Raw genomic sequence first — 9,307 nt, forward strand, 5'->3', positions numbered from 1 at the left:
ATAACATCTTAGTTTGGGGTCATAGTACCACTTGTATTTCATTTTTGCACGGTTACATTTGACTTTGGCGTGAATTAATATGGTTGAAGTTGATGAATATTAGCTTGCAAGTGCTAGCACCTCTGGAGGAACAATGCGGTACTAAAACATAATATTAGCTTGTTACCAAAATCATACATAGCACCAAAAACATTAAAGCAAGGTGAAACCTACTCGTTAAAGCATACCAAAGTTAAGGTTCATATAATGACATTGTTAATTTTTGCAGTCAAGTGGAAATACATCTCTCTGATCAAAATATGTTTGGCTATGAGGGGGAAGAGTGCTCAAGCTGGTGTACAATCTGTCAGTATGCATTGAAAAGCTTGCCCTCATCAGGGGAAGAGAAAGACGATCCGATAGAAAGCAATTGTTCTTGAATGCGGCGTTTGATTTTCCCGTGTTGGAAAATCCAATGCTGTCCATACAGGCAACGTGGGGAGCTTGTAGCTCAATATGTGGCACACAAGCAGCTCATTGTCCTCTCTGCCTTGTCCTCCTCTCACGCTGCTCTGTTGGCTGAACATGGATTAGCAGGCATTTGCTGTCAGCTCATTTCAATTTCAAACAGCCCTAATTATGTTTCAAGTGCCACTACTTCATGTATCTTTCCTTGCTTTTTGGGGGATGTGATGTCTGACAAAATCAGAGCACGTGTGCTGTTTAGTGTGTCAAGATGGACGAGAAAGCGCTTCGGACAACATTCCCTTCTCCTTCTCGCTCTCACTCACTCACTTGCTTTTCTCTTGACTGCCTCTGTCGCCCTGATGAGCATCCCAGATGTTAACACCGTTGGAGTTAATATTTAAAAGACAGGGCCTACTGTTTCGCCACCGTACTGAATCAAAGCTTGCGGATATTTCGGGAGGAACTGTTAATGCTCTAATCACTGCGAGCGAATGTAGAAGCGTCGAGGGCATCTTAATGCTTTTATGTTTTTTAAGTGAATAAGAACTCAGAAACACAAAATCAAAGTACAACCTATAAAAAAGATGAACATTTTTATATATTTAGGTGAGGCTATTTTCATTGGATAATGTAGGCTGGAGGAAACTTATTTCAAATATATTTCTATCATCCATAGTAGGGAATCAGACTTAGAGTAAGTATCTACCGTATTGGCCCGAATTTAAGACGGCCCTGATTATAAAACGACCCCCTGTTTTTCAAGACTCAAGTTTGAAAAAATACTTTTTGAACACCAAATTATTTTTTATTCAGAAAATAATTACGGTACATCTGAAACAAATGATTATAGCAATATATTTGAAAGAAAAAGCATGTTATTTTGCCTCATTCAAATCTTAATATCTGAACATTTAAATATGTAAACTAAAGTGCAATCCCATTCGTAAATGAATGGCTTCTGGTTTTTGAAATGTAAATAAACCAATCTATTGTGATAAAACAACAAAATTGCAATAACTGCATTAACCGTCAAAATGAAGTCTAACTGAAACTGTAGTATTGAAACAAATCTGAATAAGGAAAAACATTACAATAAAATAATGCAAACTGGTTAAACTTGAGAGTAGCTGAGATCTGTCATGACAAAAACATTGCCTCAATGAGATCTGGCGCCATCTAGCGTCGTGAATAGCTATACTGTCTAGACCGCGAAGATAAGACGACCCCCACTTTTTCACTTTTATTCGGGCCAATACGGTATTTCAATCTTTGTTTTGCAGTATAAAGCGCTATATAAGTATAACACCATAACCATAACCATAACTCCACCAACACCATAATATTGTTTCCATTATGTAGAATGTCAGATGACTGTAAAGCTGTGATATTGATTTGCATGACTTCACAAAGAGGGTCTCCACTTTAACTGACATTCTGTTCTGTTTTTATCCTATGCTGGAAATCGGATATTTCTGATTTTCCTCTTGTTAAGAATTCCACAGAAGATTTATCATGGTTTTTGTTCCATTGTTGTTTAAATTGTCGCATGTCAGACTCCAATAACTCAGTGAACTCGAGTTACATTGGCTAGGTTCACACCGCAGGTCTTAATGGACAATTTTTTGTCTTATCTGTTTTTCTGGCGTGCCCCTTCAGACTGCCTTTGTCCATTGAGTCCGTTCAAGTATTACGCATGTGCACTAACTCGTAGTTCGACAGGCGCTAAGCAAACTGATGCGCAGAGTCATCAAAACAAATGCACAGGCTAGCTGTACGTCACTCCAGGGTGATCATATTTTGATTTCCAAAAAGACTACCCAAATACCAGAGATTGAATATAAGACTAAATGGCGATTATTAAAGTTTATTTGGATTGATAGAACGACTGTGTGTGCATTATGCAAACACATAAGCCTTATGTGTGTGCGTCAGTTTGCTCTGTCTCCGCCGTGTAAGCAATAATGAAATATTGCTTATTTAGCGCACGGAAAGAAAACCGAGCATTATCAGACTTCTCCTCTTCTTCATTTAATTATTATTATTATTTTTTTTTATGACTGTGGTCAAACCCGCCTCCTGCATAAAAGTCGACTTCAAGCTTGGTGCTAACGCTAGTGCAGAGCTGCTCTCGCTCTTTGCTGACGTAATTGCATACCTGTCAAATTGTATGGTTTCGGCGTAATTTGTACAAGTGATCCCTGATTTTTAAATGTGTACGCCGTACGTTCAAAATCTGTACGTTTTTCGTGCATTACGTTTTTTTTCTCCCTTAGGATTTTATCACCGTTTTGGCAACAAGACAATGTGCGTTACGATGCATTACTAGAAAAGTCAGAGACATGGAGAAAGAAGAGCGGTAGTGGGAAGGAGGGAAGAGTTGTGATGCTGTTACAAATGCGATGCTAGGCTAGGTGGCTCCAATATTTCCTGACTGTAGCCGACAGCCTACAATATAGGCCCACTTGATCCAACACTAGATATGATATGCATATAGAACTAGATGCGAAATGACAGACTCGGCAGCGTTAGTAAACAACCGGCATCTTAAAGCAGTAGACTTCTCAGAAAGGCTCTGTTGTAGTGAACCTTCATAGTGAACCTAAGTAACTTTTCATCTAAAATACTCCTAAATCGGCAAAACCTTGACTTGAATCTATCTTTAGATGATGAAACAGTTTTAAAGCTTTCACATATCGAAAGTAGACAGAAGGGAACGAATGCAAAAACGGGAGCAATTTTAAGAACTTTAACGGTTGATTCAGAACATTAAATCACTTCCAACCATAGCAAAGGTTACTATGTTTTTTCTTTCTTTTAAATTCATATTATTAAAAAAATTGAGTTTTATTTTTGTTTCATATTGCACGCTTTATAAAACGTTGCAATATTAGTCATCAATTTGTAAGGGCATACATTACTATTTGTAAGATTGCCAACGGCCTCGGGTTGACAGATATGTAATTGCTGCATGAATTCCCATTTGGGAGACTTGGCAGTTCAGACCACCGCCACATTCTGGAAAAATGTGGCCCAGATTGGATTTAAACCACATACGAAAGTGACTCAGATTGTATTTGAAATGGGCCACTTATATGCGACTTGTCCCGTTCAGACCCTCAAGTTAATGCCTCACTCGAGTTGGAAAAACCCGAAAAAATCGGGATTCGTGCATTAAGTCCTGCGGACTGAACCTATCCATTGATTGGTTTCAGGTTCACAAGTAGAAAATCAAATTTCAAGTGGCTTTCATTTTCACTTTTTCTTTTCGGGATGTTTGAAATCGTTGACTTCACATTTGTCTAGAATGAATCAGTGGTCTTCTGCTACTTTTTTATTCCTGCTTTCTACTGTGCTCCTTTATCTCAGTCCAAAATTTATTTAGCATTTGCCATCTAACTACTTCCCAGTTTTCTCAAATAGAGTATAATGCTTTTGCTTCTCAATTCAACACAATGATTATTTGACCCAACCCTGTATAGTAATTTTCTGAATTCCCAGTTGTTGTTTGTATGCATTCGCATAAATGTTGTCTGAAATGGTGAGTTGCTCTCTGGTGTATTTTGGCTCTATGTTGAAGCCCCCCAGGTTTCACCTTGCTAATACGATGAGTCATTCGCGCTCACGTCATCGCCCCGATTCGGAAGACATTCTACGTCAGGCGGCAGCCCCCTCCAGTCACAAGTTTCTTTTTATCGTTCCGCATGTCCTCCAGTTAGGTGTTAGCGACAGAGCAATGTCTACCAATCAGAGCTGACGTTTGACAACTTAAGCAAAGCGACAACGCCCAACTGCTATCTTAAAACACAAGCATCCTTCTCACTTCTGTAAAGGCTAAAGGGAAAACGCTACGATTTCATTGTGTTGGCTACTGTGAACTAAGACCACTAAAAGCTTCGATGGCAGTATTTACATGTGAGTGATTTGAGAATTATGTATTGTAATACGATGTTCTGGAAAATTGTCTTGTTTGCTTTTTTTTTTTTGAGTGACCAACACAAGTGCTTTTTATCTCATAAGAAAAATTTAGCGTGTAGCAAATGCTTGTTTGTCTTCTCCGTTGTTTGTACTCAAGATGCAGGAGACCGCTCAATACAGTATTTATAAATATTTATTTTACTTGTTCCTGGTGTTCTTTCATGAAAGTGATGTCAAAGACTATACAGATTTATTATTGTGTTTAGTTTATGGTTTCTACAAAGCTATATATAGATGATGTGTAAAAAAAAAAAATAAATAAATGAATCTGTATGAATCTTTTCCGCATTTGTGCTTTGTAAATTTTGATAATTTGTGCTTGTATGTAACACAGTGTACTCTTTGTTTGTTATTCAGGTGTTATCTTGAGTTTCCTATTAAGGTGATCCCTCAATACTTTGAGCTTCAAACTTGGCGCCTTCTGTCCATCGTTGATTTTTTTTTCAATAAAAAAAAGGAATAATTAAATGCAGTATTTTATAAAGCAGTCCCGATCACGTAGTCTTTCACTCTCCCTCCTGCCGCTTTTTTTGGTCAGGTAATGCATTGGGAGTTGCTTCTTAAAGTTAACGATGATTGACAGTTGTTAAAGTTTGATCTTGCCAGAGACGCTTGGAAGCTTCAAGGCGCTGCATGTTTAACTTGTGAAACATTTGCTGTGGCAACTCATAGTGTCAGTGAGCAGCGTGAGCGGATTTGAGTGGATTCACGCAATGCGGCATTTAATAAAGACAAGCATTTTCTTTCTTTCTCTTCTTTCTTTCTTTCTTTCTTTCTTTCTTTCTTTCTTTCTTTCTTTCTTTCTTTCTTTCTTTCTTTCTTTCTTTCTTTCTTTCTTTCTTTCTTTCTTTCTTTCTTTCTTTCTTTCTTTCTTTCTTCCCTTCAGGCATGACAAATCCCAAAAAACATACAGCATTTATATGTGTTTCCAATTAGGGTTGTTCCGATCATGTTTTTTTGCTCCCGATCCGATCCCGATCGTTTTAGTTTGAGTATCTGCCGATCCCGATATTTCCTGATCCGATTGCTTTTTTTTTTTTTTTTTTTGCTCCCGATTCAATTCCAATCATTCAATAATTTTTCCCGATCATATACATTTTGGCAATGCATTAAGAAAAAAATGAATAAAACTCGGACGAACATATACATTCAACATACAGTACATAAATACTGTATTTGTTTATTATGACAATAAACCCTCAAGATGGTATTTACATTATTAACATTCTTTCTGTGAGAGGGATCCACAGATAGAAAGACTTGTAATTTTTAAAGGATAAATGTGACTTTGTATATTGTGACTAAATATTGCCATCTAGTGTATTTGTTAAGCTTTCAGTATCATTATACTGTAGCCATTTAACTGTTCTGCCCAAATGCATGATAGGAAGTGCAACCATGACTGTGCGTAGTGGTACCAATTGATATATCTTCTCTGCGTTGGGAAATAACATAGGGTGTCAAGAAAAAATTACGACCTTTCTTCCCCACATTGCTTCCCACGATACTTCTAATCGTAGGGAGAGGGTTTGTCAGGCTTTAACCAATTAAAAAAAGGCTCCAAAGGCTGCCAAAATTCACTCTACTCATTTTACGCTGCCTTTTAGCTCTATATATAGGTAAAACAGCGCCATTACAGATTGAATGCTACAATGCGTGAGTGGGTTGTGCAGCGCATGCGTTAATTGCGTTAAATATATTAACGTGATAAATTAAAAAAAAAATTAATTACCGCCGTTAAATGGGATAAATTTGATAACCCTACCTTAAGCCTAAACTAAAGACTCTGGATGAGTGTAACATATTATGTCTGTAATGTTAAATACAATTAGAAAACGATTTAATTAAAAATATATATATATTAAAAAAAGGCATGTCTGATATTTTTTTGCCGATTCCGATACTTTGAAAACGACGTGATCAGACCCGATCGATCGGCGACATCTTTATTTCTGTAGGAGTACAAAAATGACACAAACACATCTCTATTTACAATTAATTCAACCCGAAAAGAAAAGGGCAGATGGGAGAAGCCGAAGCCTATTGAAACTCGCCCCCAGTATACCTTAGGACGCAGAAAACCTCGAATCAAGGATCAAGGTTCATTTTTCTACGTTATTCCTGTTTAAAAATACTTCGGTGGGAAAGTAACATGTCTAAAACATAATTATTACATTTGAAGTGCTTCAAAACCATTTATATATGGCAGAAAATACAGACACAGCTGAAAAAGCAGTTTCTGCTCTTGCTCCCATCTTTGAAATAAACTGCTGCATTTTAAGCCAAAAGAACTGTTGTGTTTGATTGAACAATATGTCTATATGCTGCCATAGCAGTTTCATGGCGTATTAAGCCCCCGAACTATTTTTAATTTGTCTCCCGCATATTTTTAATTATTCACCCGCCCATTTTATACCTTTAAACAAATTACGTCACAATGAAAAAAATGTGTGTAAATAAGTCACGGATATGACCTCATAACTATCGCTAAATTGTATTTTTTTTGTTACTGTCGCATTTTCCCCGATATGTTAGATGATAAATAATAAATCCAAACAAAGAAAAATTGGAAAAAAAAAAAGTAAAAAAAGTAAAGTAAAAAGAACATCTCAACCACTCCTTGATGTCTGCTACATGGAGTTTTTGGATCGAAACAAGGTAAGTACGTGATAATATCATGGCGTCTTTAATTATGCTCGCTCATGCTCTCACCTCCAGTAAGGGTTTCGCTGTTTAAAATTTTTTTTTTTAAATGCCCTCCTGTTCAAAATTTTAAGCTTTCCAATGGTGTATCACTCGTGCATATCGGACAATTTTGAAATTGGGGGTCTCAGAGCGGAACTATATATATATATATATATATATATATATATATATATATATATATATATATATTGGACCTCCATCCATCCATCCATCCATCCATCCATCCATCCATCCATCCATCCATCCATCCATCCATCCATCCATCCATCATCTTCCGCTTAGTCCGGGGTCGGGTCGCGGGGGCAGCAGCTTTAGCAGGGAAGCCCAGACTTCCCTCTCCCCAGCCACTTCAGCCAGCTCCTCCGGCGGGATTCCAAGGCATTCCCAGGCCAGCTGAGCGACATAGTCTCTCCAGCATGTCCTGGGTCGTCCCCGGGGCCTCCCGCCGGTGGGACATGCCCGGAACACCTCTCCAGGGAGGCGTCCAGGAGGCATCCGAACCAGATGCCCGAGCCATCTCAACTGGCTCCTAGGGATAACCAATAAACTCCCAATAATGCAACGCAAAATGAAAAGAGAAATACGCGGTTTGACGGCCTACAAACACACATAGATATGCGCGGTTTATTTTGGTTAGTTTCAGATCAATTTTTCGGTTCATTGTGGAAAGCAGTAGGGAAAACCCATTATGTTGGGCGCAGACAGTAATTTCGAACTGAATGGCACCAAACTTCTTACATATGTCTTGTACCTAAAGACGAACAAAAATAGCCTTGTGGAAGAGAAATTTTCAAAAACTTTGAAAAAACAACCTTTACACGATGGACCGGTCTAAATATACAGTGCCTTGCAAAAGTATTCGGCCCCCTTGAACCTTGCAACCTTTCGCCACATTTCAGGCTTCAAACATAAAGATATAAAATTTTAATTTTTTGTCAAGAATCAACAACAAGTGGGACACAATTGTGAAGTGGAACAAAATTTATTGGATAATTTAAACTTTTTTAACAAATAAAAAACTGAAAAGCGGGGCGTGCAATATTTTTCGGCCCCCTTGCGTTAATACTTTGTAGCGCCACCTTTTGCTCCAATTACAGCTGCAAGTCGCTTGGGGTATGTTTCTATCAGTTTTGCACATCGAGAGACTGACATTCTTGCCCATTCTTCCTTGCAAAACAGCTCGAGCTCAGTGAGGTTGGATGGAGAGTGTTTGTGAACAGCAGTCTTCAGCTCTTTCCACAGATTCTCGATTGGATTCAGGTCTGGACTTTGACTTGGCCATTCTAACACCTGGATACGTTTATTTTTGAACCATTCCATTGTAGATTTGGCTTTATGTTTTGGATCATTGTCCTGTTGGAAGATAAATCTCCGTCCCAGTCTCAGGTCTTGTGCAGATACCAACAGGTTTTCTTCCAGAATGTTCCTGTATTTGGCTGCATCCATCTTCCCGTCAATTTTAACCATCTTTCCTGTCCCTGCTGAAGAAAAGCAGGCCCAAACCATGATGCTGCCACCACCATGTTTGACAGTGGGGATGGTGTGTTCAGGGTGATGAGCTATGTTGCTTTTACGCCAAACATATCGTTTTGCATTGTGGCCAAAAAGTTCAATTTTGGTTTCATCTGACCAGAGCACCTTCTTCCACATGTTTGATGTGTCTCCCAGGTGGCTTGTGGCAAACTTTAAACGAGACTTTTTATGGATATCTTTGAGAAATGGCTTTCTTCTAGCCACTCTTTCATAAAGGCCAGATTTGTGCAGTGTACGACTGATTGTTGTCCTATGGACAGACTCTCCCACCTCAGCTGTAGATCTCTGCAGTTCATCCAGAGTGATCATGGGCCTCTTGGGTGCATCTCTGATCAGTTTTCTCCTTGTTTGAGAAGAAAGTTTGGAAGGACGGCCGGGTCTTGGTAGATTTGCAGTGGACTGATGCTCCTTCCATTTCAATATGATGGCTTGCACAGTGCTCCTTGAGATGTTTAAAGCTTGGGAAATCTTTTTGTATCCAAATACGGCTTTAAACTTCTCCACAACAGTATCTCGGACCTGCCTGGTGGGTTCCTTGGTTTTCATAATGCTCTCTGCACTTTAAACAGAACCCTGAGACTATCACAGAGCAGGTGCATTTATACGGAGACTTGATTACACACAGGTGGATTCTATTTATCATCAT

The sequence above is a fragment of the Corythoichthys intestinalis genome, chromosome 18 (genome assembly GCF_030265065.1).
Source record: "Corythoichthys intestinalis isolate RoL2023-P3 chromosome 18, ASM3026506v1, whole genome shotgun sequence".
Taxonomy (NCBI): Eukaryota; Metazoa; Chordata; class Actinopteri; order Syngnathiformes; family Syngnathidae; genus Corythoichthys; species Corythoichthys intestinalis.